The sequence below is a fragment of the Orcinus orca genome, chromosome 8 (assembly GCF_937001465.1).
Source record: "Orcinus orca chromosome 8, mOrcOrc1.1, whole genome shotgun sequence".
Classification (NCBI taxonomy): Eukaryota; Metazoa; Chordata; class Mammalia; order Artiodactyla; family Delphinidae; genus Orcinus; species Orcinus orca.
In genome coordinates, this window is record NC_064566.1 from 97,950,488 (window position 1) to 97,973,348 (window position 22,861).

The 22,861-nt window shown below is 41.6% G+C and overlaps 1 long non-coding RNA gene across 2 annotated transcripts in view; it reads left to right on the forward strand.

The window, feature by feature from the left end:
- The window catches only part of LOC125965154 (uncharacterized), a 294,584-nt gene that overhangs the window by 18,396 nt on the left and 253,327 nt on the right, over nt 1–22,861 (forward strand). The window contains exon 1 of one of the 2 annotated variants that reach the window (XR_007478728.1): nt 2,330–2,819. The exons of the other annotated variant lie outside the window; for it this stretch is intronic. This is a non-coding gene — a long non-coding RNA (uncharacterized LOC125965154). Of the gene's footprint in view, nt 1–2,329; nt 2,820–22,861 lie in introns of those variants that run through there. 2 annotated transcript variants of the gene reach the window in all.

Below are 22,861 nucleotides of genomic sequence, written 5' to 3' on the forward strand. Positions count from 1 at the left end.
GAGGGTCCTTTCCTGCTCAGAGTGGAGGTGTCCCCTCCTGGCTCCTGTCCCAGGCAGACTGGGGATCACCAAGCAGATCTCTCAACTTTCGGGGGCCTTTGTAAGTTCTTTGCACCAAGGAATGACAGTGCTTTTATACAGAGTTAATAATACATAAACTGGTTAGGTAGAGGCGTGAAGTTAGATCCCGGCCTTGAATACAATCTGTATTACTTAAATGAGAGAGCTCTAATATTGATTGTTTAACTGGACCCGTATTTTTTTCTCTCCCTTTTTTCCATGAAAGGGAGAGCTCAGATCTTATGATTTTTACCCATTTCCCTCATATATATAAAAGGGCCCCTGATTAATGAGTGCATTGAGATACAGGGAAGGAAGACACCATGGAACCTTCCTTGTTCTTTTCTGGGACCGTTTTGTCCCCCTCGGAGGCGGCCGGCCCCCCACCCCTCGGTGTGGGCTGGCCGCAACACCGTTCCCATGCATTTCACACTCCCTGGCACTAGTCTCTGGAGCCCCTGCTCGGTGCAGGCGGGGCAGCTTTGTAAGCAGTCTGAGGTTTTACGAGGACTGAGAACAAAGTGAGGTTTGAGTGGAGACCTTGACTGAAGTACATCTCACAGGATTCCTGGTAAAAGGCTGCAAGGAGGCCTCCTGTTTGGGGCTTAAGGTTGAACGCTTTTATTTTGAAATGCTGACTGTCTGAAATCAGATTTACTCAACCTCCACTTTGGCTTTGAACTGAAGCACACAAGCTACCTGTCACCTGAAGGACTGCAATTAGGGTCTGCACTTGGAGCCGTGTTCTCTATCAGTGCGGAGGGGTGGATGTGAGCAGAGCCTGGGATTTGTGCAACGGACAGAAAAAGAAAGACCTATCTAAGAATCTCCCTTTTTGCTTTTGTCTCCTCCCATTTACTGCTCACGTCCCACCCTCTTTCCCCCCAAATCTTGAGAAGTCATAGAAATCCACAAGAAAGAAATCAATAATCAGATCAGTTCCTGCCATGGATCCAATAAAGGCTTATGGTTGAAAACCCTTCTGGTCCTTCTGAGTCTCCTAAAATGTTCTGTTGCAATCAGAGATGTTAATTGGTTGAAACTGCCTGTGGTCTTAGGAAGTGCTCCGATTACAAGGAGAAATCCTTTTATATTGCTGGATTCCAGCCACAGGATCTCTGAAGTTAGGAATCTGGCAGAGGTAGGGCCCCCTCCAGGGTGTAAATAAACTGGCTAGGTCTATAACCCAATAAGAAGTGAATTTATGGCATGCGTGTTTCAAGTCACCCAGCGCACACACACTGCACGTTTCTGAAAGAGAAGGTGTGGGTTACAGCCGGAGCCCAGACAATGGAATATGGCAAGGGAGCTTGTCAAGTGTATGCAATCAATGGAGGGAAAGCAGGGGCCCTGCAGGGATCAGAGCTTCTCTTCCTGCCTAGGTTTGCAAGGAACTGCCTAGAATCGAGCCGCTGAGTTTGACCGGCACACAAAACTGCTTACTTGGCTAGCCAGGAGACTGAGCCTCAAACGGCTGAAGTGGGTGAATGTTTTATAGCCCAGGTCTGGCAGCCGGGTGACATTCTCGGCCCAACGGTGCCTACACGTGGTTGTTATCAGAACTGGAGCTTTTGCTGGGCCAGATTTTGCCGTGACCCCTTGAGAGGCCGCGGGAAGCGAGTCGGGAGGCGGTTCCGAAGCCTTGGGCAGGGAACGTGATGAGCCCCCGGTTTACGTTACACAAAACTGTTTCACTTACGTTGCCAAAGGTTGTTCGGGGTTCACGTATGGTGATTAAGACCAGAGAAATCTTCCAGCCCCGCTCCACCCACACTCCCACCTCCCAACTCAGCTCTAGCATAATTGCATCCCCCGAGCGGTGTGTGGCTCTGCAGGGTAAGGGTGTGAAATGTGCCCAACCTCGTTTGCAGACTGCTCCAGACTGTTGGTGACAGTGAGCTATTAGTGAAACGCAGGACCGTGTGAACAAAGCTGCCTCTTAATTGCTCACTCTTCAGCATTAGTCCCTCGGACAACACTACCCACCCACACCTTACACATAGACCTAAAAAAAAAACCCATCAATTTACAGTACCCCACTTTAGCATAGCAAATACAAGAACAGTCCAGCCGGAGAGTCTTTTTTTTTTTTTTTTTGACTCCCCGCCCCCTCCACCTACATCCCCTTCATTCCCATTGGCTCCCGTGAAGTCCCAGAGAACCAATGGGATTCCTCTCCTTCATTCATGTCCTAGCAACAAGCCCTGTTCCAATCTTTCTCTGCCAAACTAACACCTGAAAAATTACATCATGAATAATGGCAAAAGCAGCAAGGGCCAGAGAAGGGCCCTTTTTTTTTTTCATCTGTCTGCTGCAGAGTTCATTTAAGGTGTTTTAGTCTAGATTCTTAAAGCAACAATGTCCTAGATTTTTTGCCTCTGTTTTTTCAGCACATCGGTTAACATTTATAAAATAGAAAATGAACAGTAACTGAATGTAGCAAAAGGCCTTTAGGTGAAGTGAGGGGAAAACATACTGTTAATTGTGTTCTCTGAACTTTTCTTTTAACAGTCTTCTTTCAGGGAAGCCCCCAAAGTGGAGAACTAGATTGCTCATATAGTATATTTTGGGGAGAAATGATGAAAACATCCCAAACCACGGCAACGGCCCATGCACTCTCCCATACAAAAAGCCTTCCTGGTAGCTTCTCTTGCTCCTGTTAACTACACCCAAGGCCCTTTCTCTTCCTCCTTTGGAATAAAGGGCTCATTCTGTTAAGGGGACTGGAGCCAGGGAAGGAATCCTTGCCTTACGGATCTGTGAGTGGCAGCGTGAGGTGGTCGCGGTAAAGGGGGCCGCAGGGTGGGTGCCATGAGCACGGGTGTGTCTGTGCACGTGCAGGGCTGCAAATGCAGAAGGGCAGCTGGGGAAATGCAGGAACAACGAGATCCAGATGACCGGGGAGGGGGGAGGCCGGGCGATAGGGAGTGGGCGTGGGGGAGGGAGGGGGCCGGAGGGGAAGGCCGCTGGCCAGGCAGACTTGTTCTCCCCAAATGTGCGAGGGTTTCTAATGAAAATGTCCACACTTCTAGGCGTTTTTCAAGACCCAGATGCTGATTTGCCGCTTCCGGCTTCCCCACCCCACCCAGTCTAGCGCAGACTGCGAGCCGAGCCGCAGACACAAAGAGCCGCAGCCCTGCGCGCACTGCGGCGAAAGGGAGCCGGGCGGTGGTTCGCACCTGCCTGCGTCCCAGTGCACCGGCCAGCCCGCCCCCGACTCCCTCAGTCCTGGGCACCGAGGCCCCTGCCCACCCCTCACCCCCCACCCCCCGACATCCTGGTGTCCCTGTAAGCATCTGTGGAGTGCCTGTGGCGCGAGCTGGGAAGGGACCCAGGGTCCCCAGGCCGTCTCGGGTGCCTTGCTGGAGAAGCAGAAAATAGATATATTCGGTGTCTGGCTCCGACGCGGAGTTTGCAACTCGCCTCTGCCATCGCCTTGGCAGCGGAGTGGCTAGAGGGGTTGGCAGACAGTCTGCCTTGGGACTTGTGAAAGCGCATGACTATATAAGGCCCGGGAAGGAAGGAGAAGGATGCCAATCTGAGGGATGGGATGGCGAGGGAGAGGAAGAAGTGCAGGGGACGCAGCTAGAGCTGTTCCCCCTTGTCCATCCCTCCCCCCACCCCCCCACCCCCCGCCTCAGGTTGCAGAGATAATAACTCCTGCAGAAGTTCTGCCCCCAGCTGTGGAATAATAACTGCATCATGGAGGTGGGGCAGGGAGGGGCGCTGCGCCGGTGTCTGCAGGAATAGATGCTCTTGCCCTGGAAGCTACTCGACAGCTGCCTCTTCTTCTGGCCTGAGAGCGAGCTGGCTCCAGGGTGGGCCAGGACGGAGACCCAGAGGTCCAAAGTCTCAGATATCTTGGTGAACACCACGTTCCGTGGTGCAGAGAATGGGTGGGGGAGGGGAGCAGTTTGGAGAAGTCGATGGCTAGATGGTCTGGGCCAAGGAAAAGGCGTAGGGGAAGGAGAACCGGAATGGGAGCCAGGAGTCCTGTATTAGTTCCCGCTCTGGCAGGAGAGCTAGAGCAGTGCTGTTTCTATTCTTACCCACTGCGGCTGTTGCAGAGATCAAATCAGAGGATTCTCGGAAGGTGCTTAGAACAGTGTCTAGAACGTACAGTAAGTACTCGATCGGGTGAGATGTTATCACGACCCTCCCACTGGCCTCCTGCGTGGGTCTGGAACCTTGAGTTAGAAGGGGTGCCGTCTGCAATTGTATCCTCTTTGAAATGCTCTCTTCCCTCCCTTGGCCCCTGTGGTATAACATTTGCCTGTTCTCCCACCTCTTGGGCTCTCCTTCTATCACTGTTCTTTGTGGAACCTGCTTCCTCTGGCGGGGCCTTATCTACCGGTTCTCCTCTGGGCTCTGTCCTGGGCCCTACTCCCTGCACAACTGTGCTTTTGTGATCTCATCCTCCCAGAGGTTTTTTTTTTTAACATTCTTATTGGAGTATAATTGCTTTACAGTGTTGTGTTAGTTGCTGCTTTATAACAAAGTGAATCAGCTATACATATACATATATCCCCATATCTCCTCCCTCTTGCATCTCCCTCCCTCCCACCCTCCCTATCCCACCCCTCTAGGTGGTCACAGAGCACCCAGCTGATCCCCCCGTGCTATGCGGCTGCTTCCCACTTGCTATCTATTTTACATTTAGTAGTGTATATATGTCCATGCCACTCTCTCACTTCGTCCCAGCTTACCCTTCCCCCTCCCTGTGTCCTCAAGTCCGTTCTCTACATCTGCATCTTTATTCCTGTCCTGCCCCTAGGTTCTTCAGAACCTGTTTTTTTTTTTTTTAGATTCCGTGTATACGTGTTACCCCCAGAGCTTTTGATCATTTGTTCTGTCCTGATGGTGGCTGTAGTAGAGCTCCAGCCCAGCTCTCCCAGACTTCAGGTGGTGCTAGTAATTGGGACTTCCCGTATCAGGGTCCTCCAGGCACTTTAGATTCCATACATCTCCCGTCTTCTCCACCCTCCTCTCAGTTTGCTTTTACACCTTTGTGTAGTTATCTCAGTGAAGAATGCTGCACCCATGGAGGTGTCCCAGGCAGAAACCTGGCTGGAATCCTGGATTCCACCTTCTCCCTCATCCCCCGTGTCCAACCTTCACCAACAACTACCTGTTTTACCTCCTATTTAGCAAATACATCCACTTTTCTGCCTCCCCATGGCCACTGGTCTAGTATAAGCAGCCAATCTTCTCACCTGGACGGTTGTATCAGCGCTGGACCACCACCAGAGGGTCTGACCTCATTGCTCCTGCCCAGGACCCCTCTGGAGGCTCTCATTGCTCTCAGGATGTACTTGGACACAGCTTCCCATCTTTCATGCTTCATCTTGTTGCACTCTCTGCCTTGTTCTTAGAGCTCCGAACTCAGATATTCCTTTAGCCTCTTCAGAATGCTTCCCACCCCAACCCAGACTTCCTAATGCAAAATGCACCCCTCCATTAGATAAATCCTACCCACTCATCGTTACGCACCCAGTCGGATTCCTTTTTATATGATCTATCTCACGGAGCTGTTTGGTTTCCTTCACCTTAGAATTGTGCATTCCACTTGTTTGATTAATATCTGCCTCACCCATAAGACGATGATGCCATGAGAATAGAGACCTCACTTTTTTCCTTCACCATTATAGCCTTAAATACTTAGCACACAGTAGGTGCTTAAAGAATATTTGATGAATAAACAAATAAGACATTCCCCCAACTATGTGTCACCAATCCATCTGGTAAACATGATTTCTTTATTGGCATTGTGCTTATGTAGGAGAGAATCTTTATTGCTAAGAGATGCATGCTGAAGCCTTTAGGGGTGAAGTGAAAAAATGTCTACAACTTACTTTCAAGTGTTCTATCCAAAGGAAAAAAAAAAGGACAATACATAAACTAGGTGTTATACTGGTACTCACTGTACTGGTTTTTTGTCAACTTTCCAGTGTATTTAAATTTTTTCACAATAAAAATTTGGAGAAAACAAAACAAAACATGACATCTTGCTCTATAAGAGTATAGATGCAGGCAAGGTTGAGGACGAAACCCAATACTTTAAATCCAATTTATATAATCTTATTACTTAAAATCAACATTATTGAGGTATAACTTACATATACATTACATACATTAAAATGAACTCATTTTAAGTGGACACTTTTATGAGTTTTGACATATGTATGGACCCATGTAAGCACCACCACGATCAAGATCTAGAACATTTTCATTACCTAACATGTCTCTTTGCAGGCAATCTTCGCTGCTCTTGGACCCAGGCAACCACAACCCTGTTTTCTGTCACTATGGATAAGTACAGTGTTGCCTGTTCTAGGGTTTCATACAAGTGGAATCATCCAGTGTGTACTGTTTGTGTCTGGCTATTTTTACTCAGTGTTACGTATTTGAGATTCGTTCGTGTGGCAGAGTCTATATTAGTAGTTTGGTAGTTTGTTCTTTTTATTGTTGAGTATTCCATTATATGAATCTATCACAATTTCTTCATTCATTCATCTGTTGATGGACATTTGGGTTATCTCATTACCGCATTTGGGTATTGTGGTTAAATCAGTCTCAGACATTTGTGTACAAGTCTTTGTACGAACATTATCTTGCCCTTCTCTTGGGTAAATGCCTAAGAGTGGAATTGTTAGGGTATAAGTTAAATATGTGCTAACTTTGAAACTGTCAGTTTTCCAAGAGTTGTCCAATTTTGTCCTTCCACCAGCGACGTATGAGAGTTCTAGTTGCTCTGCATACTTACCAACACCTGTTATTGTGTGTAGTGGTGTCTCATTGTGCAATGGATTTTTATTTTGATGATGACTAATAATTTTGAGCTTTCTTTCATAAGCTTACTGGCCATTTATATATCATCATTTGTGAAGTGGCTGTTCAAATCTTTTGTGTCCATTTTTATTTTAAAAAGGTTTTCTCTATCACTGATGTTGTAGAGCAGAACCCCAAAAGAAAAAAGACCCATCCCCTCTTCCCTCTGCCATAGTTTCTGCTTTGCTTTGTCACATGTGGCTTGACCTGACTTCTCTCCATTTCTAAATTGGGTTGTTTGTATTCATCTTCTCATTATCAAATTGTAAGAGAGAGAGAGAGAGAGAGAGAGAAAGAGAAATCTATTCCTCCCTCCCTCCCTCCCTTCCTTCCTCCCAGTCTGTGGCTTTCCTTTTTATTTTCTTAACAGTGTCTTTCAAAGAACAGAACAGAAGTTTTAAATATTGATGGGTTTAATTTATCATTTTTTCTTTTATGGTTAATGCTTTATTTGCCCTAAGAAATTTTTGCTGCCCAAAGGTTGATAGGATTTTCCCCCATGTTTTCTCCTAGAAGTTTTGTAGTTGTAAATTTATGTTCAGTTTGATGATTGATTTTGAGTTACTTTTTGTGTGTGATGTAAAGTAAAAGTCAAGATTCATGGCTTCCCCCACAAATTCCAGTTATTCTAACACCATTTTTTTGAAAAGTCTGTTTCCTCCATTGAATTACCTTGGTAATTCAACTGTTTGAGTTAACTGACCAAAAGGTTGAACAACCAACTGACCAAATAATGTGTGGGTCTTTTTCTGGACCCTCTGTACTGTCCACTGATTTGTATAGCTACCCTCACACCAATCCCACACTGCATTGTTAGTGTAGCTTTATAGTGAATCTGAAATCAGATAGTATAAATCTTCCAATTTTGTTCTTTATCTAAAATTACACTACTGATATTAAAGACTCTTGGCATTTCCATATAAATTTTAGAATCTGCTTGTCGAATTCTATAAGAAATGTAGATAATTATAAAATTTTCTCCTTTACTTTGTTACTAAGGTAAATTTCAGTGGTTGAATTTAAAATGTTAAACCAATATTGCATTCTTGGTATACACCTCATCTAGTAATGATGCACTGTTATTTTTATACATTGCTGAATTTAATTTGCTAATAGTTTAAGATTTTTGTGTCTATATTTTTGAAGGATATTGGTTTGAAATTTTCTTTTCTTGTAATTTCATTATTTGGTTTTGTATCATAATATTGCTATCCTGTGAAATGAGTTGGCATTTTTCTGTTTTCTGAAAAAGTTTTTGTGAGATGGATATTATTTCTTCCTTATAGGTTTGTTAGAACTCACCAGTGAAATCATCTGAGGTTGGAGTTTATTTGGAGGAATGTTTTAATTTACAAATTCAATATATTTAAATATATTTTGTATTTACTCATACATTTACTATTTCGGCGTTCTTCATTTCTTCATGTAGATCTGAGTTCCCATCTGGTGTCATTTTTCTTCAGCCTGAATTTCATTAACATTTTTTTTTTGTTTTTGGAGTGCAGATATGCTGGTGACACATTCTTTCAACTTTTTTTTAAAATGTCTTTATTTTGCTTCTATTTTTGAGGAATATTCTCAATAAATATAGAATTTTGGGTTGACTGATTTTCTTTAAAGGTGTCATTCAATTCCCTTCTAGCTTGCATTATTTCTGGGGGGAAGTCTGCAGTCATTTTTACTTTACTTCTTTGGATATGTCTTTTTCCTCTGGATACTTTTACAGTTTTCTCTTTACCTATGATTTATAGCAGTTTCACTATGATGATTCTAATTTTTTTCTTTCTACTTGCTCTCTGTTGGGTGTTTTCAATCTGTGGGTTTATAATTTTTACTAAGTTGGATAAATTTTTCACTTATTCATTTAAATATTCTTTTATGCTTCCCTTTCTGGTGCTCCACTTACACACATATTAGACTGATTTATATTGTCTTAAGAGTTGAGCATTTCTTTTTCTCTTTCTGTTGCTTGCCTAAAAGCTCACTGTTTTCTTTTGTTTGTTTGTTTTTTTCCCTGCAGTGCTTAATCTGCTATCAAGTAAGTACATTTAGTAAATTTTAAATTTCAGATATAATATTTTTCAGCTCTGGAAGTTTCATTATACTTCTTTTTCATCTCTTTAATTTATTTCATTACTTTTATGTTTTCCTTTAAATCTTCAAACATATTTATATTAGCCATTTAAAAGTCTTCATCTGCTACCTTCATTGTTTCCATCTGTTCCGTTGTTGTTTTTCTTGTATTATTATTTTAAAATGTTCTACTGGTTATGGGTTACATATCAAGCAACTTCTTCATGTTGGGTGTCCAATTGGTGTTGGAGATTGTGATTGTAACAGTTTAGATTGTGTTGTTTTCTTTTAAGGAGTGATGAATGTTCTTGTGGCAAGCTGTTAGGTTACTTGTGGAACAGCCTGATCCTTTTGGGACTTGTTTCAATAATTTTAAAAAGTAGGTTTATTTTAAAATAAATTTACCCATGGGATAGTTTTACCATATTTCTAAGGTGTGACCCTTCTCAGTCTCTATTGAATGCCCCAAGGATCAACAGATTCTCTCCATGGGGGGCTGGTTGGAACTTGACTGTCTCCCAGCCTCATGTGAGCTCTAGAAATGTTGAGTTTACGTCTCCTCAGTATTTGTTCTTTGCCTGGCCTCATAGCACTTCTTCTTGAGCATGTGAAGCTTAGTACTTAATGAAAGACTCAAGAGGATCACTATGCAAATTTCTGGATCTCTTTTCTTGTGTAGATTCCTTTTCTGTGGTACTCTATTCCACAAATTCCAGCTGCCTCAGCATACTCAAACACTGATCTCTACCTCCTCTATTCAGCAACACTACTATGCTTTAGTTGGGCTGCTTCTCTCTGTACCATGGCCTTGGAAATGCTTTCAGACAGAATGCCTCACCTACCACAGGGCTCATCTAGTTTGCATCTCTTAGGGATCACAATCAAGCACTGCCTGTTTTCTAATGTCTGAAAATGATAGTTTCACTGCTTTTGTCCAGTTTCCTAGTTATTTACCATAGGAGGACAAACCTGCTATCATGGCCAGTGATATATTTTTAACCAGATTACCTAACAGAATTCTCATTTTGTATATATTCTTCTAAAGAAATTACCAAAGAGTATAAAACATTACAAAAAATGAAGATACACTACCTTCATTAGGTATAATCACTCTAATAATCATTTTCAAATAGGAAATAAGATTGGTGGATTTGACTTAGTCATAATGAACACATACTAACCTAAAGGGATCACTTCTTTCTCTTCATAAGTCATTGTTTAATAATATTTTCTAGGATTCTGTCTATATCATGTTCACTATTAAGCTTTTTCCAGAATTTATTTTTCTTTTTAAGTATGAAGATATATGTCTATTTCTGGTCTTTTGACACAATAATATTTATAAATAGCATCTATTTACTTATAGAATGCTTACTTTGTGCCAGGCAGCATGCTAATTATTTTATGTATGTTTCTTTTTGACTCATCACAATACTATCAGTTAGTTTCTTCTATTATCTTCACTAGATAGACAAAGGAATTGAGAATAAAAGTTATAAAATAACACCTAAGGACACTCAACTAGAAAAAGGTGGAGCTGGAGTTTGAATCAAGGTAGTTTGCTTAGAAAATGCCAGTTTAACCACTGTAGGCTATCTATTCTTAACATCACCTTTCTCAATCTTCAAGATTTCTCAGAATTGGTATTTAAATCAAGCTTCTTAATTCCTCTTTGTTTCTAAATATCACTTGCGATACCCAAGGAATGGCAGATATGAGCAATAATATAGGGACCTTCAGTGTGTATTGAGTATGTTCTACTGATTAATTCACTTCATCTCTTTCTACTCTTAGGGCATTGTGGGCAAGTGGAACAATATGTAAAACAAAATAGAGACACAAAACTGTGGGACTCGTTAATTCAAATGCAATATGGGGTTGTTTCATAGCAACTTCACATGGATGTTGTGAGGGTAAAAACGGAAGAAACACATTTTAGATACATAAGGAACGAATCATGAGAATGTGCATTTAAAGTTCATAGATATATTGGGCAAAACAATGACTACAACACCTGCATGAATTTAATTAGTGCTTTTCTTGTGAAGAATGTAAAGTACTTAAATATACCATAGGATATCATTGTTAGTGGTTTTAGGAGGGGAAATCATTCACCAAACAAGACAAACAAGAAAACCATGAGAGCCAGATAAGAGCAATATGTTAGAGGTAGAGGAGACCCAGAGGAAGGACAGATCAGCCTAAGCCTTCTATTTAAAGAGTAGGAAGAATTTGCCTGACAGACGAGAATAATAAGAGCTGGAGAGAGGGCGTTCCAGGCTAATGGGACAATATGTTTAACAATACAGAGGCATGAAACAGGCCACATTTTCTTTGATTGTTATATATATATATTTTCATAGACCATTCAAATAAGGTTAAAATCTTAGTTTTCTCCCCCAAAGAATTTATAACATAAACAAATAGATCAAATAGATCAAGTGTAAGTATGGAAAGAGAATATTGCTAATATATGATAGAGGCCTGATGAGATAAATATCTGTTGAATGAATGAATCAATGATCAATAAATATCAGGGTGTGCTACACGCCAAATGACTAACGCCAACAGTGAGACCTATGTGAAGACAGAGCAGAGGATGTTCATTTTTGGGTGGCATGATTAGGAGAGTCCTTGAAGGAGAAGTGGGTCTTGATCCAGATTTTGAAGGGTGGGTAGAGTTTGGTAAATAGATGAGAGAAGGTATCACAGGAGGGTGAAGAACAGTATAAGCAGAAGCAAGCAGGAGAAAGGCATATTCTTAGGGAGGGATGCATGTAGAGAAGGGGGCGACCATGAGGTAGGAATCACCAGATGATGGTGGGGCATGAATGCCAAGTTGAGCTTGGACTTTGTCCTGTAGTTTGTGGGGGATCCTTAAAGGGTTATGGGCAAGGATAAAAGCAACCTTAGCATTCATGGATTAGGGTAAGTTATAAATGATTTGACACATCAAAAAAGATTTCTTACAATTTTTTTTAAAGATGCAACTTGTACTTTTATTTATTTTTTAAAATACTAAAAAATTTTATTTACTAATTTATTTATGGCTGTGCCGAGTCTCCATTGCTGTGTGCAGGCTCTCTCTATTTGTGGTGACTTCTCGTTGTGGCACGTGGTCCCCAGAGCGTGCAGGCTTCAGTAGTTGCGGCACGTGGTCTCAGTAGTTGTGACTCACGGGCTCTAGAGTGCGAGCTCAGTAGTTGAGGCACACAGGCTTAGTTGCTCCACAGCATGTGGGATCTTCCTGGACCAGGGATTGAACCTGTGTCCCCTGCATTGATAGGCAGATTCTTTTTTTTTTTTTAAAGTTCTACTTCACTTTTATTATCATCAAAAACAGATTAATCTTTACATCATCCTGACATTACAAAACAAGTTTATGTGACCATTGGTGATAAAGGCAAAATTTGAAACAACTTTTTCTGAATTTTATCTTATTTTATTTTTTTAATATAGCAGATTCTTACTAGTTATCTATTTTTTACGTATTAGTGTATATATGTCAATCCCAATCTCCCAATTCATCCCACCACCACCACCCCCGCTTTTTCACTCCTTGGTGTCCATACTCTACATCTGTGTCTCTATTTCTGCTTTGCAAACCAGATCATCCGTACCATTTTTCTAGGTTCCACGTATATGCGTTAATACACGATATTTGTTTTTCACTTTCTGACTTACTTCACTCTGTATGACAGTCTCTGGGTCCATCGACATCTCTACAAATGACCCAATTTCGTTCCTTTTTATGCCTGAGTAATATTCCATTGTGTATACGTACCACATCTTCTTTATCCATTCGTCTGTCAATGGGCATTTAGGTTGCTTCCATGACCTGGCTATTGTAAATAGTGCTGCAATGAACATTGGGGTTCATATGTCTTTTTGAATTATGGTTTTTTCAGGGTATATGGCCAGTAGTGGGATTGCTGGGTCATATGGTAATTCTATTTGTAGTTTTTTAAGGACCCTCCATACTGTTCTCCATAGTGGATGTATCAATTTACATTCCCACCAACAGTGCAAGAGGGTTCCCTTTTCTCCACACCCTCTCCAGCATTTGTTGTTTGTGGATTTTCTGATTGATGCCCATTCTAACTGGTGTGAGGTGATACCTCATTGTAGTTTTTTGGGTTTTTTTTGTTTTTTTGTGGTACGCGGGCCTCTCACTGTTGTGGCCTCTCCCTTCGTGGAGCACAGGCTCCGGACGCACAGGCTCAGTGGCCATGGCTCACGGGCCCAGCCGTTCTGCAGTATGTGGGATCTTCCTGGACCGGGGCACGAACCTGTGTCCCCTGCATTGGCAGGCGGACTCTCAACCACTGCGCCACCAGGGAAGCCCCTTCATTGTAGTTTTGATTTGCATTTCTCTAATAATTAGTGATGTTGAGCAGCTTTTCATGTGCCTCTTGGCCATTTGTATGTCTTCTTTTGAGAAATGTCTATTTAGGTCTTCTGCCTATTTTTTGATTAGGTTGTTAGTTTTTTAATACTGAGCTGCATGTGCTGTTTATATATTTTGGAGATTAATCCTTTGTCCATTGATTCATTTGCAAATATTTTCTCCCATTCTGAGGGTTGTCTTTTCATCACGTTTATAGTTTCCTTTGCTGTGGAAAAGCTTTTAAGTTTCATTAGGTCCCATTTGTTTATTTTTATTTCCATTACTCTAGGAGGTGGATCAAAAAAGATCTTGCTGTGATTTATGTCATAGAGTGTTCTTCCTATATTTTCCTCTAAGAGTTTTAGAGTGTCCAGTCTTACATTTGGGTCTTTAACACATTTTGAGTTTATGTTTGGTGTTAGGGAGTGTTTTAATTTCATTCTTTTTTTTTTAATACATGTATTTATTATTTTATTTTTGGCTGTGTTGTGTCTTTGTTGCTGCATGCAGGCTTTCTCTAGTTGCAGCCAGGGGGGGCTACTCTTCATTGCAGTGTGTGGGCTTCTCATCGCAGTGGCTTCTCTTGTTGCGGAGCACAGGCTCTAGGTACATGGGCTTCAGTAGTTGTGGCTGGCGGGCTCTAGAGTGCAGGCTCAGTAGTTGTGGCGTACAGTCTTAGTTTCTCTGCAGCACGTGAGATCTTCCCGGACCAGGGTTTGAGCCCATGTCCCCTGCATTGGCAGGCAGATTCTTAACCACTGTGTCACCAGGGAAGGCCTAATTTCATTCTTTTACATGTAACTGTCCAGTTTTCCCAGCACCACTTATCGAAGAGACTGTCTTTTCTCCATTGTATATCCTTGTCTCCTTTGTCATAGTCCCGTTGACCATAGGTGCATGGGTTTAGCTCTGGGCTTTCTATCTTATTACATTAACCTATATTTCTGTTTTTGTGTCAATACCATATTGTCCTGATTACTGTAGCTTTGTAGTATAGTCTGAAGTCAGGGAGTCTGATTCCTCTAGCTCCGTTTTTTTCCCTCAAGACTGCTTTGGCCATTCGGGGTCTTTTGTGTCTACATACAAATTTTAAGATTTTTTTGTTCTAGTTCTGTCAAAAATGCCATTGGTAATTTGATAGAGATTGCAGTGAATGTGTAGATTGCTTTGGGTAGTATAGTCATTTTCACAATATAGATTCTTCCAATCCAAGAACATGGTATATCTCTCCATCTGTTTGTGTCATCTTTGATTTCTTTCATCAGTGTCTTATAGTTTTCCAAGTACACGTCTTTTACCTCCTTAGGTAGGTTTATTCCTAGGTATTTTATTCTTTTCGTTGCAATGGTAAATGGGAGTGTTTCCTTAATTTCTCTTTCAGATTTTTCATCATTAGTGTATAGGAATGCAAGAGATTTCTTTGTATTAATTTTGTATCCTGCAACTTTACCCAAATTCACTTAAGAACTCTAGTAGTTTTCTGGTGGCATGTTTAGGATTATCTATGTATAGCATCATGTCATCTGCAAACAGTGACAGTTTTACTTCTTTTCCAGTTTGTATTCTTTTTATTTCTCTTTCTTCTCTGATTGCTGTGGCTAGGACTTCCAAAACTATGTTGAATAATAATGGTGAGAGTGGACATCCTTGTCTTGTTCCTGATCTTAGAGGAAATGCTTTCAGTTTTTCACCATTGAGAATGATGTTTGCTGTGGGTTTCTCATATATGACCTTTATTATGTTGAGGTAGGTTCCCTCTATGCCCACTTTCCGGAGAGTTTTTATCATAAATTGGTGTTGAATTTTGTCAAAAGCTTTTTCTGCATCTGTTGAGATGATCATATGGTTTTTATTCTTTAGTTTGTTAATGTGGTGTATCACACTGATTGATTTGTGGATATTGAAGAATCCTTGTATCCCTGGGATAAATCCCACTTGATCATGGTGTATGATCCTTTTAATGTGTTGTTGGATTCTGTTTGCTAGTATTTTGTTGAGGATTTCTGCATCCATTTTTTTTCAGTGGTATTGGTGGTAATTTTCTTTTGTTGTAGTATCTTCGTCTGGTTTTGGTATCAGGGTGATGGTGGCCTTGTAGAATGAGTGTGGGAGTGTTCCTTCCTCTGCAATTTTTTGCAAGAGTTTGAGAAGGATGGGTGTTAGCTCTTCTCTAAATGTTTGATAGAATTCACCTGAGAAGTCATCTTGTCCTGGACTTTTGTTTCTGGGGGGATTTTTAATCACAGTTTCAATTTCATTACTTGTGATTGGTCTGTTCATATTTTCTATTTCTTCCTGGTTTGGTCTTGGAAGGTTATACCTTTCTAAGAATTTGTCCATTTCTTCCAGGTTGTCCACTTTATTGGCATAGAGTTGCTTGTGGTAGTCTATTATGATGCTTTGTATTTCTGCCGTGTCGATTGTAACTTCTCCTTTTTCATTTCTAATTTTATTGATTTGAGTCCTCTCTCTTTTTCTTGATGAGTCTGGCTAAAGGTTTATCAATTTTGTTTATCTTCTCAAAGAACCAGCTTTTAGTTTCATTGATCTTTGCTATTGTTTTCTTTGTTTCTATTTCATTTATTTCTGCTCTGATCTTGATGATTTCTTTCCTTCTACTAACTTTGGGTTTTGTTCTTTCTTTCTTTCTTTCCTTTAGGTGTAAGTTTAGATTGTTTATTTGGGATTTTTCTTGCTTGTTGAGGAAAGATTGTATTGCTATAAACTTCCCTCTCAGAACTGCTTTTGCTGTGCCCCATAGGTTTTGGGTCATCGTGTTTTCATTGTCATTTGTCTCTAGGCATTTTTTGATTTCCTCTTTGATTTCTTCAGTGATCTCTTGGTTATTTGGTAATGTACTGTTTAGCCTCCATGTGTGTGTGTTTTTTACATTTTTTTCCCCTCTAATTTATTTCTCATCTCATACCATTGTGGTTGGAAAAGATGCTTGACATGATTTCAATTTTCTTAAATTTACTGAGGCTTGATTTGTGACCCAAGGTGTAATCTATCCTGGAGAATGTTCCATGTGCACTTGAGAAGAAAGTATAATCTGCTCCTTTTGGGTGGAATGTCCTATAAATATCAGTTAAATCTATGTGGTCTATTGTGTCATTTAAAGCTTGTGTTTCCTTAGTAATTTTCTGTGTGGATTATCTGTCCATTGGTGTAAATGAGGTGTTAAATTCCCCCACTATTATTGTGTTACTGTCAGTTTCCTCTTTTATAGCTGTTAGCATTTGCCTTATGTATAGAAGTGCTGTTATGTTGGGTGCATATATATTTATAATTGCTATTTCTTCTTGGATTGATCCCTTGATCACTATCCTATCCTTCCTATAGTGTCCTTCCTTGTCTCTTGTGACGTTCTTTATTTTAAAGTCTATTTTATCTGCTATGAGTATTGCTACTACAGCTTTCTTTTGATTTCTATTTGCATGGAATATCTTTTTCCATCCCCTCACTTTCAGTCTGCATGTGTCTCTAGGTCTGAAGTGGGTCTCTTGTAGACAGCATATGCATGGGTCTTGTTTTTGTATCCATTCAGTGAGCCTGTGTCTTTTGGTTGGAGCATTTAATCCATTCAAATTTAAGGTAATTATCGATATGTATGTTCCTATTACCATTTTCTTAATTGTTTTGGGTTTGTTTTTGTACATCCTTTTCTTCTCATGTGTTTCCCCCTTAGAGAAGTTCCTTTAGCATTTGTTGTAGAGCTGGTTTTGTGGTGCTGAATTCTCTTAGCTTTTGCTTGTCTGTAAAGCTTTTGATATCTCCATGGAATCTGAATGAGATCCTTGCTGGGTAGAGTAATCTTGGTTGTAGGTTCTTCCCTTTCATCACTTTAAATATATCATGCCACTCCATTTTGGCTTGTAGAGTTTCTGCTGAGAAATCAGCTGTTAACCTTATGGGAGTTCCCTTATATGTTGTTTGTCATTTTTCCCTTGTTGTTTTAATAATTTTTCTTTGCCTTTAATTTTTGTCAATTTGATTACTTTGTGTCCTGGTGTGTTTCTTCTTGGGTTTATCCTGCCTGGGACTCTCTGTGCTTTCTGGACTTTGGTGGCTATTTCATTTCCCACGTTAGGGAAGTTTTTGAGTATAATCTCTTCAAATATTTTCTTGGGTCCTTTCTCTCTCTTCTCCTTCTGGGATCCCTATAATGTGAATGTTGTTGCATTTAATGTTTTCCCAGAGGTCTCTTAGGCTGTCTTCATTTCTTTTCATTCTTTTTTCTTTATTCAGTTCCATGGCAGTGAATTTCACCATTCTGTTTTCCAGGTCACTTCTCTGTTTTTCTGCCTCAGTTATTCTGCTATTGATTCCTTCTAGTGTATTTTTCATTTCTGTTATTGTATTGTTCATCTCTGTTTGTTTGTTCTTTAATTCTTCTAGGTGTTTTGTTCTTTAATTCTTCTAGGTCTTTGTTAAACATTCCTTGCATCTTCTCGATCTTTGCCGCTATTCTTTTTCTGAGGTCCTGGATCATCTTCACTATCATTATTCTGAATTCTTTTTTCTGGAAGGTTGCGTATCTCCACTTCATTTAATTGTTTTTCTGGGGTTTTATCTTGTTTCTTCATCTCTTACATAGCCCTCTGCCTTTTCATTTTGTCTATCTTTCTGTGAATGTGGTTTTTGTTCCACAGGCTGCGAGATTGTAGTTCTTCTTGCTTCTGCTGTCTGCCCTCTGGTGGATGAGGCTATCTAAGAGGCTTGTGGAAGCTGCCTGCTGGGATGGATGGCTGGTGGGTAGAGCTGGGTGTTGCTCTGGTGAGTAGAGCTCAGTAAAACTTTAATCCACTTGGCTGCTGATGGGTGGGGCTGAGTTCCCTCCCTGCTGGTTGTTTAGCCTGAGGCCATGCAGCACTGGAGGCTACAGGCTCTTTGGTGGGGCTAATGGCAGACTCCAGGAGACCTCATGCCAAGGAGTACTTCCCAGAACTTCTGCTGCCAGTATCCTTGTCCCCATGGTGAGCCACAGGCACCCCCCTGCCTCAACAGAAGATCCTCCAACAGTAGCAGGTACATCTGGTTCAGTCTCCTATGGAGTACTACTCCTTTCCCCTGGGTCATGATGCACACACTACCTGTGTGTGCCCTCCAAGAGTGGAGTCTCTGTTTCCCCCAGTCCTGTTGAAGTCCTGCAGTCAAATAACACTAGCCTTCATAATCTGATTCTCTGGGAATTCCTTCTCCCGTTGCCTGACCCCCAGGTTGGGAAGCCTGACGTGGGGCTCAGAATCTTCACTCCAGTGGGTGGGCTTCTGTGGTATAAGTGTTCTCCAGTTTGTGAGCCACCTACCCAGTACTTATGGGATTTGATGTTATTGTGATTGTACACCTCCTGCCGTCTCATTGTGGCTTCTCCTTTGTCTTTGGATGTTGGGTATCTTTTTTGGTGAGTTCCAGTGTCTTCCTGTTGATGACTGTTCAGCAGTTAGTTGTGATTCCAGTGCTCTCACAAGAGGGAGTGAGCACACGTCCTTCTACTCTGCCATCTTGAACCCCAGAAACAATTTCTCGACAGGCAGATTCTTAACCACTGTGCCACCAGGGAAGTCCCTACAATTCTTAATTAATTACTAATTAGTTAGTTAGTTAGTTAATAGGTGTGAGGATACAGCAGTGAACAGAAACAAAGCCTCTGCTCTCATGGAGCTTATATTCTAGTAGGAGAAGACTGACTGACAATAAACACATGCATATATAACATGTCAAATGGTGGTGGGTGTATGATGGAGAATAAAGCTCAGTAAGGCATAAAAGAGTGATGGTGAGATGGTGTTATTTGTATAAAGTAATCAAGGGGGACTACTCTGACAAGTTGGCATTTGAGAAGAGAAATCAGGGAGGAGACAGGCCATACAACTTTCTGGGGACCATACAGGGAGTGAGAACTGCAAATAGGATGGATCTGAGGTAGGAGTGGGTATGGAAAATTTGTAGAACAGCAAGGAGATCATATATGTGGCAAGGAAGTTGTAGAGTGGGCAAGGGAATAGTCATGGCAATGAGATCAGAGAGGTGGGGCAGGGACTTTTCTGGAGATCAGGTGGGAGCTAGTAAGTTATGGAAAGGACCGTCAGTTTTGCTCTGAGATGGGAAGACATTGGAACGTTTGAATGGAAAAGTGTTATGAGCTGGCTTATTTTGACAGTATCACTCTGCCCACTGTGTAGAGGATAAACTTTAGTGGGAGAAGCAGGGGATCTTATTGGAAGTTACTACACTAATGTGCAGACAGGAAGACAGGATAGTGGCTTAGATTACGGTGATAATGGAAGAAGTGGTGCAAATTACCTTCTGAATTACCTTTTTTGAAGGTAGACCTGATGATTTGCATTTGAAGTATAAGAGATAGAGAGATGTCACGGTTGTCTCTAAGATTTTTGGCCTGAGAAAGTGAAATGGAGATATTTCAGGGAAAAGCAGGCTGGTGTATGTGTGTGTGTTGGAAGTTGTGGCTAAAATGGACGTATTAAATTTGAGACTTGTAACAAGAAATATCAAGTAGGCAGTTGTATATATGGATCTGTGAAGTTTAGAGAAGCACTCTTGCCTGAAGATGTAGTTTTTGGAGTTTTCAGTGTCTGGATATCCTTTAAATCCATGAGACTGGGTGAGAACACCACTGGAGTGAGAAGAGAAAAAGGACCATACATTCCAAGGTTTAGAGGTTGAGAAGATGATAAAGAACCAGCAAAGGAGATTGAGTAAGAATAGGCAATAGCTGGGGAGAGATCCAAGGAAGAGGACCATGATAGAAGCCAGATGAAAAAAGTGTTTCAAGAAAGAGCAATGAACTACGTCAAATGCTGATCTTAAATTGATTAATATGAGAATCAGAAGTAGCTACTAGATTTGACAACCTGGAGGTCTCTGGTGACAAGAATATTTCCTTTGGCTGATAGTGACTGAAAAGCCTAACAGAAGTTGATCCTGGGAAAAATGAGAGAAGACTAGAGACAACAAGTATCATGATTATTCTGAGGATGTCTGTTAGGAAAGTAAGCAGAGGAATGGGGGTGATGTGGGTGTCAAGGGAATTTTTTAATGGGAAGGGGATTTGTTGGTAAGTTCGTAGGTTGATGGGATGAGAATAGTCCATTTGAGAAGGAAATATTAAGGAGAGAGAGGACAGGATTGATTAAGTGAGCATGAGAACTGAAGGGGTTGGCCTGGGAGACAGGAGCAGAGGCAGTTCACTATGGTAATAGGGATACCGGAGCCCCCCCTTATCTGTGGTTTTGCTTTTCATGGTTTTAGTTATCCCCAGTCAACCATGGTCTGGACATATTCAATGGAAAAATTCCAGAAATAAACAATGCATAAGTGTTAAGTTGCACACTGTTCTGAGTAGTATGATGGAATCTCATGTTATCCCACTCCATCCCGCCTGGGATCCCCCACCATTGACATGGTCTGCTCTTGACATCCAAACTCAGCATTGTCATGGCTGATGATCCAAGGAGATGGTCCTTCTTCTGATGTATCCTCAGGTCAGGAGCAGCCTTATGCTACTTCACAACACCTACATCATTCACCTCACTTCATCTCATCACATAGGCATTTCATCGTCTCACATCATCACAGAAAGGATGAAGTACAGTCCAGTAAGATATTCTGAGAGAGACTACATTCACATAACTTTTATTACAGTATATTGTTATACGTTTTCTATTTTATTATTAGTTATTGTTGTTCATCTCTTACTGTGCCTAATTTGTAAATTAAATTTTATCTTTGGTATGTATATATAGGAAAAAACATAGTATATATAGGATTTGGTAGAATTCATGGTTTCAGGCATCCACTGTGGGTCTTGGAATGTGTACCCTGCAGATAAGGGGGGAACTGCTTTCAAGGCAGTGATGTGAATACAGGTACAACTAGGTTATTAGATTTGGTGGTGGGCCTTGTAGAAGTTCTCTTCTGATCGCTGCTACCTCGGTGAAATAAGGAGCAAGGTCACCAGTGGATAGAGAAGAGGGGAGGAGATGTTGGAGATTTTGGAAGGAAGATGGTCAGTTTGTTTCTGCCTGAGTTGAATTTAATGAACTGATTGGTCTCACAGATGAAAATACCTAGCAGGCAGTTAGAGCAATGTGATTACAACTTGGGTGGTTACAGTCAAGGAAAAAGTTGGGTGTCATGTGAAAAGATGTGGAGATTGAAGCCCTGCTAGTGGATGAATTCTCTAATAGACAAATACAAGGTGGTAGGCCTCTCCACTGTCCAAAGCTGGGGTGTAGGGTAGGAACTGAGAATCAGTAAAGGAGACAAAGTCAGGGAAATCAGTGTGGTGTTCAGGCCCCTCTCCCTATGAGCCTTCTCTCTCCCTCTCTCTCAGCAAGTGTGAAGGTCATTCAAAATTATCATGAGACTTCCATATGCCCACCACTGTGCCATATACCCTTTCCTTGATTTCTCACAAAAGTCCTGTTATTCTTGTTCTGGTTTTACAAATGAGAAATGGAGGCTCAGCAGACACAAATGAAAGGGGTGAACCAGGCTATGAGCCCGCGCTGTCCTCTTTCCATGACATCAAGTACGGAAAGTTCCATGAAGATAGAAAATGCTTCGTCAGGTCCTGAACGATGGCATGCTGAAAGACCGTCATTTCTGACTGAGTACTCCATGCGTTACCTAGCACAATGAATGTTTACAACAAAAAAAGACCTCCTATCTGGACAGACTTGGCTTTGCGGGCACAGGCTTGGTGGGTAGATAGCATCTCTGTGTGGTTTCGAGAATGGTGAGCCTCTTTTCTGGCACACACTGCCTCAAACCATGTTTTGTGGCCTGGTGGTAAGAGTACGAGCTAGACTGGAGCCCCACCTCACCTCCTCAGCCATAGGTACCAACTCCCACCATTACCATCATCCCCATTTTAAAAATGGGGAAATGAAGCTCAGAAAGGTTATGCAACCTGCCCAAGGTCACATATGCACCAAGCAGCTGAATCAGAACCTTGACTCAAGCCTCTGTCTAGCTTCAGAACACACACACTTAGCTCCAGGCAACATGGCCACGCTTAACCTTCTCTGGGTTACCATTAGAAAGAAGCTGCTGACTCTGTCTACCTGTCAAGGTGGACCTTTATTAAACCCGTCCCTTGTGCCAGGAATTACTGATAGGGTGCTGTCAAGGCAGAGAGCTGAGCAAGCAAGCAGCGCTTCCGTACTCAGGAAGCTGGTGCACATATCCGAGTGGGCCTTGGGTAAGTAGCCAATTTACTTAGCGCAAGAGCAGAGACATGTTTTGCTGGTGGTTTCTTGCTGTCTGGAGATACTTGCTTGAACAGCCTGTTGGAGCCATACAGCCAGTTCCCAACGCCTGCTGGAAAAGGGGATGGGAGTGCAGCTGGATATATATCCACATACGAGCGTCCAGAAGGCCTGCACCTGAGGCACAGAGGCTGTAATGCTATTCTTGTGTACCAAGAGTTGATACAGTGCTATGGTTGTGTATCGATGGAAGACGTCCTAGAGATCCATCTGGACTCCT